We start from the raw sequence: 10,000 nt of genomic DNA, 5'->3' as shown, positions 1-10,000 counted from the left end.
TGTGTGGCCTCCATCTGCCTGTACCACAGCCTGCATTCTTGAGGGGTATGATTTCAGCAAATCGCAAAAAAGCTAAGACTCAAACTCCATTTTCCTGAGCACTTCGGTCACCTCTCTTTGCAGGTCGTCGAGGCTTGGTATACAATCATAGTTCACTGTGCGTGCTTCAACACGATCCTTTAAGATACTACCAATGTTTTCACACACATTAAGGTCAGGAGAGCTACCTGGAAATTTACTTGATGAGAAGAAATCGATGCCACTGTTTCAAAGCAGCTCCTGTGTCTGAAGAGCCTTGAAACATGGTGCCTTATCATGCAAAAATGTCACTTCTTCAACAGATAACACATTTTCAGGATCTTTGAGGAAAGGAAATACTCCACCAGTAAGCACAGTTTCTCTGAAGTATTTGCCATTCCAAGACTGTCCTTTTTCTTTGATGATCCACATTAACTGCTTGGCTGTGAAACAGAGAAAAATTCCCAAACATTCAGGAAATTTCACAACTTGGCGATAGTGTACGTCATCGCTGACATCATCCAACTTTGCAGCCCAAATGATGTCATTTTTATGATTTGGCTTCCTGACTGTGTAAATGAAGAATTCATCTGATGTGGCAACATGGGGAAAGTCAGCTTCATCCCAATCTTTAAGAAATGAACCACAATTCCATGCACGGTCTTCTCTCTCTTGCTGAGTGATGCTGGGCTTGCTGATAACATGAAATGGCTTGATACCAGACTTTTTTCAACTCACGATATACAGTACTATAACTTCTCTTCTTTCCCCTTTTTGTTTCTAGTTTGAGCGCTAATTTACGTAAAGACTTTCTTGGTCTACCCACTGCCTCAACTATGATGTTTTTTGACTCCTGAGAAAGGACTTCAGGCCTTCCAAGATTCTCACTCTTTTCACGATGAGAGTCATATGGATTTTTGTTCCAGTTTCTTTTAGCAAAGAATTCATCTCTTTTAATGTATTAGCTATCCAGGAACGTGAAATGAAGGATGTGCCAGCATCCCTGGCCTCTCTGAAGGTTATAGCCCGGATTCGGTCAATCCATCTGATTTCCTCCGAGTCGTTAGCCATGGCTGTATCTAACTCCGTCACTCAGTCTGAAAATACAAGAAATGTAAAATGAAAAATAGCTTAGTAGAAACTTACAATAGTGTACTTGGAGACAGGCTATAGCAGAAAACTTCATGACTTTCCATTTGTTCTGTGGAGGGGGTTGGGGGGGCTTTAATTTTGAAACACCCAGTATATATATATCTTGTAGTTTTAAACTCACAATGTAAAAGTAAAGATTTTCTACTGGTCACTCTTTAGTGTTTGTTAAAGTTTCTTGTGAAATCTAGAGATTGCATCTGTGTGAGAAGTGTGAAATTCTGTGTTTCGCAGTGCCACAACAGTTAAGGTAATTTTTGGTAACAGCCATAACTGCAGTTTACCTGTATTGTATTATTTTTACAGTTTAAGTCATGGCATATATAAATTAGGGAATTTACATTTATATATTTAAGTGAGTTTAAATTTTGCATTTTATTTTCATGTTTGTTGTAACTGTGTGTTCTTAATGTCATTTGAGTTATTTGATTCTTTTTGAATTATCTGTTTAGTTCTTTGTGAATTTAACACATTGCCATATTCTCTATATTTAAAATCTCTTAGTTTTTCACATTTTATATAGTGGTGATTTAACATTTATTTACTTAGCATCTAAGTGTTTTTCAATAATTTAAGATTGCATACTAGATTTAATTTCACATTTTAACAATTGTTGTGATTTAGTTTTCATTTAGAGTTTCTTTTCAGATCTGGAATATTTCTTAATAGTTTAAATTTTGCTTGATTAATTCAATTTCTTAATAAATTAACATCTGTGATTTAATTTTAAAAATTAATTAAATTCTGTATTGTGTTCAATACTAAAGTTTTCTTTAAAAGTGAGATTGTGAATTTTGATTTATTATTTTTGAATTAAAAAATAAATTTTTGTAACTAAAGTTTTTCCAAAAATGTTTCATTTACTAACCACCAGTGATAGGATTAATTGTGTTCATAAGGCTTAGTGATAAACATGTTTTGTTCCTTCAGTTTTCCTGATGTGTCTCTAACCTGGGGATATAGTTAAAGTTGTTTGATGGAGTGATGCCCTTTTACTTTAGTATATTTTTTGTTTAAATGTTGATACCTCGCACAAACATGTTTTGTTCCTTCAGTTTTCCTGATGTGACTCTAACCTGGGATATAGTTAAAGTTGTTTGATGGAGTGATACCCTTTTACTTTAGTATATATTTTTTGTTTAAATGTTGATACCTCGCACTAGTTTTGATTAACGTAGTCTGATTTCACACATGATTAGTAAGTTTTTTTAAGGGATCACTGTTGCCTTTAGAGTACTCTGCCATAATTTTATTGTTATGTGATTTCAAGTACTGGCTGAACTGAGGTAAATTTTTGAATTTTGTAATTAGTTGTGTAATAACCAGGTACTTGGAACTTTTTTTGTGACTATATATATATATATATATATATATATATATATATATATATATATATATATATATATATATATATATATATATATATATATATATATGTATATATATATATATATATACATACATATATGTATATATATACATATATATATGTATGTATGTATATATATATACAGTATATATATATATATATATATATATATATATATATATATATATATATATATATATATATATATATATATTAACTTTATCACATACACAATTGTTCTGTGCATTAGTAGAATTACTAAAAGGACCTCATTCAAACTGGATGGTATTTAATGGAGTTTTTTAATGGAGTTTTTATTCAAAAAGTTACAAGCTTTCTTGGACAAACAGTCCACATTATCAAGTATCCGTACAATGAGCAAACGCATAGTCCGGCTGTATTTATATCTGTGTGCTGGGTACTTTTAATCCTATAATCGCCTAGCTCTTCCTGTGTGACCTCCATCCTCTCTTGACCTTGGTCTTTCTCTGATCCCTGGTTCCAGATGTCCGTTTTCCGTGCGTTCTCTTGCGTTTTTTCTTCGTTTCCTTGCTACTGTGGAGTATATGATTTTTCTAGATATGCTGTCTTCAAAGCCGTTTCCGGTGTTCCCTGCCATCGTGTTGTTGGCGCAAGTTATGAAGGCGTTCTCTACAACCAGTCTAGATGTTTTGTTGGTGTTCCTGTACAGAAAACTCATATTTTCCCAGTCTATTCTGTGATCATTTTCCCAACAGTGTTTGGCAACTGCCGACGTCTGATTATAATGCCTTATGTTCTGCAGATGTTGTTTGCTTCGCTCTTTACATGATTTGCCAGTTTCGCCATAGTACCCTTCTTCACAGTCTAGACACGCTGCCATATAAACCCCCTCTAATCTCTTCCCCCTCTACCGACTTTTTGTTTCTAACTATTTTATTCCTAATGGTGTTTTTGTAGCTGCCTATCAATTTGAAATTATTTAGCTTCCTGTTGATGGGTGCAATAGAGTTGTTGTCCGGAACTGTAATTATTTTCTTTCCTACCAAATGTTCCTTTTCAATCCTTTCCCTCTCCCCAAAATAGTTTTTCCCTTGCTTTGATATGTGCCCACTCCCACCAATACTTAGGGTAGCCTAATCTCCTAAAACTCTCCCTCAGGTAATCCAACTCTTCGTCTAAAAAAATTCGGGACTGCAAATCCTATAAGCCCTGATGGCCAACCCTGTCATTAATCCTATTTTTATTTCTTTCCTATGACTGGAGAACCTATGTATGTATGAATTGGTGTGTGTCTTCTTCCTATATACCTTGAATTTTAAATTCTCCCTACCCTCTTGACCAGGACATCCAAGAAAGGAATTTCTCCTTCCTTCTCTTCTTCTAATGTGAACTTGATGTGTTCATTTAGTTTATTTATGTTTTCTAAAAACTTGTGTAGATCTTCCTTTCTCCTTGTAAATGATCAAGATGTCATCAACGTATCTTACCCATTTTACGATATTTAAGTTCCCTTTATTTACTTTGCCCAACTCTTCCTTTTCAAACCATTCCATAAAGATGTTGGCTAGAATTGGTGAAAGACTTGAACCCATGGCCGCGCCATTTTTTTGTATATAATGGTTTTCGCCCCACTTGAAAACATTAACGCTGAGGGCCGCTGTTAGCATTTTTATTAAAACGTCATGATCTATGTCGCATGTATAGACCCCCTCCTCCATATTCTTTTTTATTATTTCCATCGTCGTCTTTACTGGTACGTTAGTGAACAGGGAAGTTACATCCAAACTTGCAAATTTGCAGTCTTTTACGTTAATTTTAGATAATTCGTCTATCAGGTTCATGTTATGTTTTAAATGCCCTTCGGATACTAAGCCTACCCATTTTCCCATTATGTTGGAAAGAAATTTCTCCAGCCTCCTCTGCGGTGATCTCGTCGATGCCACGATCGGTCTTAGCGGGCACCCTTCCTTGTGGATCTTAGGGCTACCATAAATATATGGGATCTCTGGACTTTCCATTGATTTTACTCTATGTTCTAATTCTTTTCTTTTGGTTTTGTCGTGGATTTTTGTCAACGCTTCCCTTACTTTTTGTTAAAATTGCACTGTACCCCCTAATGTCCGGTTTTTTGTTGCAAACCTCATATGTGTTTTCATCGTTTAACAGTTGTTCTAACTTATTCTCGTATTCTGCGGCGTCCATTACTACAACCGCCCCCCCTTTGTCTGCCTTACAAATCTTTATGTCCTTGTATTTTCCTAACCTATCAAGGGCCTTACGTAACCTCTCCGGAAACACGAATCTGTTCGACCTAATCCCCGCCCACATGGCCCCCCTGCAAAAAGCTTAGTATCCGAAGGGCATTTAAAACATAACATGAACCTGATAGACGAATTATCTAAAATTAACGTAAAAGACTGCAAATTTGCAAGTTTGGATGTAACTTCCCTGTTCACTAACGTACCAGTAAAGACGACGATGGAAACAATAAAAAAGAATATGGAGGAGGGGGTCTATACATGCGACATAGATCATGACGTTTTAATAAAAATGCTAACAGCGGCCCTCAGCGTTAATGTTTTCAAGTGGGGCGAAAACCATTATATACAAAAAAATGGCGTGGCCATGGGTTCAAGTCTTTCACCAATTCTAGCCAACATCTTTATGGAATGGTTTGAAAAGGAAGAGTTGGGCAAAGTAAATAAAGGGAACTTAAATATCGTAAAATGGGTAAGATACGTTGATGACATCTTGATCATTTACAAGGAGAAAGGGAAGATCTACACAAGTTTTTAGAAAACATAAATAAACTAAATGAACACATCAAGTTCACATTAGAAGAAGAGAAGGAAGGAGAAATTCCTTTCTTGGATGTCCTGGTCAAGAGGGTAGGGGAGAATTTAAAATTCAAGGTATATAGGAAGAAGACACACACCAATTCATACATACATAGGTTCTCCAGTCATAGGAAAGAAATAAAAATAGGATTAATGACAGGGTTGGCCATCAGGGCTTATAGGATTTGCAGTCCCGAATTTTTAGACGAAGAGTTGGATTACCTGAGGGAGAGTTTTAGGAGATTAGGCTACCCTAAGTATTGGTGGGAGTGGGCACATATCAAAGCAAGGAAAACTATTTTGGGGAGGGAAAAGGATTGAAAAGGAACATTTGGTAGGAAAGAAAATAATTACAGTTCCGGACAACAACTCTATTGCACCCATCAACAGGAAGCTAAATAATTTCAAATTGATAGGCAGCTACAAAAACACCATTAGGAATAAAATAGTTAGAAACAAAAAGTCGGTAGAGGGGAAGAGATTAGAGGGGGTTTATATGGCAGCGTGTCTAGACTGTGAAGAAGGGTACTATGGCGAAACTGGCAAATCATGTAAAGAGCGAAGCAAACAACATCTGCAGAACATAAGGCATTATAATCAGACGTCGGCAGTTGCCAAACACTGTTGGGAAAATGATCACAGAATAGACTGGGAAAATATGAGTTTTCTGTACAGGAACACCAACAAAACATCTAGACTGGTTGTAGAGAACGCCTTCATAACTTGCGCCAACAACACGATGGCAGGGAACACCGGAAACGGCTTTGAAGACAGCATATCTAGAAAAATCATATACTCCACAGTAGCAAGGAAACGAAGAAAAACGCAAGAGAACGCACGGAAAACGGACATCTGGAACCAGGGATCAGAGAAAGACCAAGGTCAAGAGAGGGTGGAGGTCACACAGGAAGAGCTAGGCGATTATAGGATTAAAAGTACCCAGCACACAGATATAAATACAGCCGGACTATGCGTTTGCTCATTGTACGGATACTTGATAATGTGGACTGTTTGTCCAAGAAAGCTTGTAACTTTTTGAATAAAAACTCCATTAAAAAACTCCATTAAATACCATCCAGTTTGAATGAGGTCCTTTTAGTAATATATATATATATATATATATTATATATATATATATATGTATATTATATATATATATATATATATATATATATATATATATATATATATATATATATATATATATATATACACGCACACATAAACTTATAGTTCCTTCTCAAGTAGCGAACTGGATATTAATGTTTATATATCAAATGTCAAAGTGATGTGATAAAAATATTTATACATATGTATATATATATATATATATATATATATATATATATATATATATATATATATATATATATATATATATATAGTATATAGATATTTATAGAGAGAGAGAGAGAGAGAGAGAGAGAGAGAGAGAGAGAGAGAGAGAGAGAGAGAGAAATTTGCTCTGTCCTAAGCAAAAGAATATGTGTGATTGGAGAAAGGAAAACTGACAATCTCAGAAGAAGACGTTATTCTAAAATAACGACACCAAGATGCTACAAGATTCCAACGGGTAAGGATGACGCCATTTGCATTCATGCATAGTGCTTTCGGGAGGCGCAAGGCACAGCAAGGGAAACTCGGTTTATCAAAGTCGCCTTTATTGTTATTCAGACGCGGGTTATGATCCCCGTGAAGGAAAGTGGAGACGTCTGGAAAGATCTTAAGAGCCTCAGGCGCTTTCTTTATTTGGCGAAATCTGGCTGCGTGTGTTAAGAATGAAAGGCTCTGGCGCGTACATGTTTCTTTCAAATGTATGAACTTTTATACGTTGTAATGTTAAATAGAATTGTTGTGTATGTAATATATATATATATATATATATATATATATATATATATATATATATATATATATATATATATATAAATATATATATATATATATATATATATATATATATATATATATATATATATATATATATATATATATATATATTACATATTTACATATACAGCTCTAATCTTAGGTAATATACAGATTCGCATGTATGGTATTTCCCATAAGAGCGTATTCCATTTGCTTCTTTTCTTCTAGGGTCCTTTTGATTATTAACATTCTTTCTGACATTTCTTCCCACCACCAACATTTCTTTTCCCCCTATAACGATTCTTCATGTTCACGTAGCTTTACCTATTTCAGCACACACTAAGTTACAGTTCGCAAAATGTACACCACTTGCACAAAATTATAAATGCCCAAACTCACTCTCTCTCTCTCTCTTTCTCTCTCTCTCTCTCTCTCTCTCTCTCTCTCTCTCTCTCTCTCTCTCTCTCTCTCTGCTGCGGTAACAGGTCACGTCTACGCAGGTACGTATGTACACCTGTATTGAAGCGCGTATTGAACAATAAATAAATTTACACATAACAGTTTCACTGAAACCATGGAAATGAAATCCTACGAAAATAAAAGAATTTTATCTACAGTGTTAGCGCATTAGCACATACACGTATGACAAAGAAACCTTTGTTGAAAATTATAAAAAAAAATAATTCTAATTAAGCAAGGATAGCCATATATTCGCCTTTGAAAGAACTCGTGAGCTTCGTCAAGAATTTGATCGTCCATTTGCTGACATGAGGATAAAATATGCCGAATGTGAAAATGTTCAGTATTTCTCCAAGCGCTGTAGAATTTATTTCTTCTTTAAAGTGATGGAATAAAAAAGTTAACTAAAACCCATTATCAATAACCATGGAGCCTTTGTAGAAGGCAAGATCTTTTTAAAGATCTTGATAAAAGCTTACAGCCACTGGAGATGGAGATATGCAAGAAAGAAGGAGATATGCAAGAAAGAATAAACCAAATTAAACATTCCTAACTTTGCACCACAGAAATAGTGCTATCAAAGACATTTTTGTACCAGGGATTTTACCGCAAGAAATGTAGCATCAGTTGTACCAATAATTACAGAGACCATGCAACTACCCCAAGCACTTTAAAGAATAAAAGCCATTCAATCAACAAACCGCCAATAAAAGAAATGCTTATCAAAAATATCAATAAGACATAATTTAACACTTACCACACTCTGCACAGCGAAGAATCCGATGGATGGCGAAGCGTTATCTTGGGAAACGGTTCCAAGACAACAAAAACGCATCATGAAGCACTAACACAACGCGCACCTGCAAAAATAAAAATATGTCAATGATGAAAAAAAAATCGATCTTTCAGACGTTCTGACTGTTTTAGGAGTATAATAAGACTCATAAAATATTCACGAATAACTTTGGACTAGTTAGGAGTCACTGGCTATAGATGAAGTAATGCCTGTGGGCTCAAGATATATTTTACATATCACACTAAACGATTACCAACAATAAACATATAACATCATAACTGTTTATGTCCAAAGCCAACAACTAGGACTGCTATTGTTAACGAACAAACGGGAAAGTTGTCAGTACAAATCGAATAAATATCGGATAAACAGGTTTCTTGCATATCTACAATATCACTGGACGTAGAAAAAAAAAAGCCAGAAAACAATTTTCATCCAGAAGTGCTTTTTTTGATAATTATGTTTTATTCAGCAACAGATTTCCAACGGAAATTGTTCATACTACATACGTCATTATAAAACCAGTATGAGTCGCAGAAGTCGAGTATATAAAAAAAACAACCCATGAACGCCAAAATACCAAGTATTTACACAACATTAAAACACTACTAAAATTGCACCAACAATAACATATGACAACAACAATATAACCACTACTATAAAAAATAATGATAATAAATGTCATTATCACTAATATTAAAATGATGATAATAAATGCTATTACTATGTAACGAAATTTTGGAAAATTTTATACTGTGACAGAAAAAATACATGAAACTGAAAATATGATAATGAAATAAAACGCTTCGTATATTAAAATTTTATGCAAGTCTTGCTTCCAAGACTTTATCTAATCATTCCTTCTGTGAGACCTGAAACTTCCAGTCTGTTTACTCTGGAAACAAGTTAAAAATAAACCTTTCCTGATAGTTGCTTTCTTTGGTGACAGAATATGTTACAAATAATATAATAAACATGAATAAACCAACGTTGGAAATACTGTATTTGGGAAAAACAAATATAGTGAAAATCATATTCAGATGTATTTAAATAGAAAAAATGACCTCCAGACATTTCGATTCCCACATGAGCGCTTTCTTGATACGGTAGCCATTACAAGCCTGGATCAAAATGGTAAACAGCAGCTTGACAACACCTAAAAGTATTTTAACATCACTAGGATTACTATTCAAGTAACATAGAGTATGGGTATTTTATTCAAGGATCACACTTTATGTAAACCAGCACAGGACGATTTATGGTGAACAGATTACTTGGGGAAGAGCGAGACAATGATTACCCTGGTCAATCATTCAAAATCACTATATATATATATATATATATATATATATATATATATATATATATATATATATATATATATATATATATATATATATATATAATATCTAGGGAGAAGCAACTTACCACAAGGGATGACGCTGATCTGACTAAAATTCCTCGACTAGTAGAACATAGGAAGAAATGGTAATGAGCTGAGGGCCTTACTAGAAGGGG

At 34.4% G+C, this 10,000-nt stretch overlaps 1 long non-coding RNA gene across 1 annotated transcript in view; it reads right to left on the bottom strand.

Moving 5' to 3' along the window:
• The window catches only part of LOC136840629 (uncharacterized), a 375,719-nt gene that overhangs the window by 194,616 nt on the left and 171,103 nt on the right, over nucleotides 1–10,000 (bottom strand). The window contains exon 5 of the long non-coding RNA XR_010853676.1: nucleotides 8,444–8,546. This is a non-coding gene — a long non-coding RNA (uncharacterized lncRNA). The remainder of the gene's footprint in view (nucleotides 1–8,443; nucleotides 8,547–10,000) is intronic.

The sequence above is a fragment of the Macrobrachium rosenbergii genome, chromosome 8, assembly GCF_040412425.1.
Source record: "Macrobrachium rosenbergii isolate ZJJX-2024 chromosome 8, ASM4041242v1, whole genome shotgun sequence".
NCBI lineage: Eukaryota > Metazoa > Arthropoda > Malacostraca > Decapoda > Palaemonidae > Macrobrachium > Macrobrachium rosenbergii.
The sequence above is the reverse complement of the archived record's forward strand: the minus strand, read 5'-3'. Positions and strand labels throughout refer to the sequence as shown.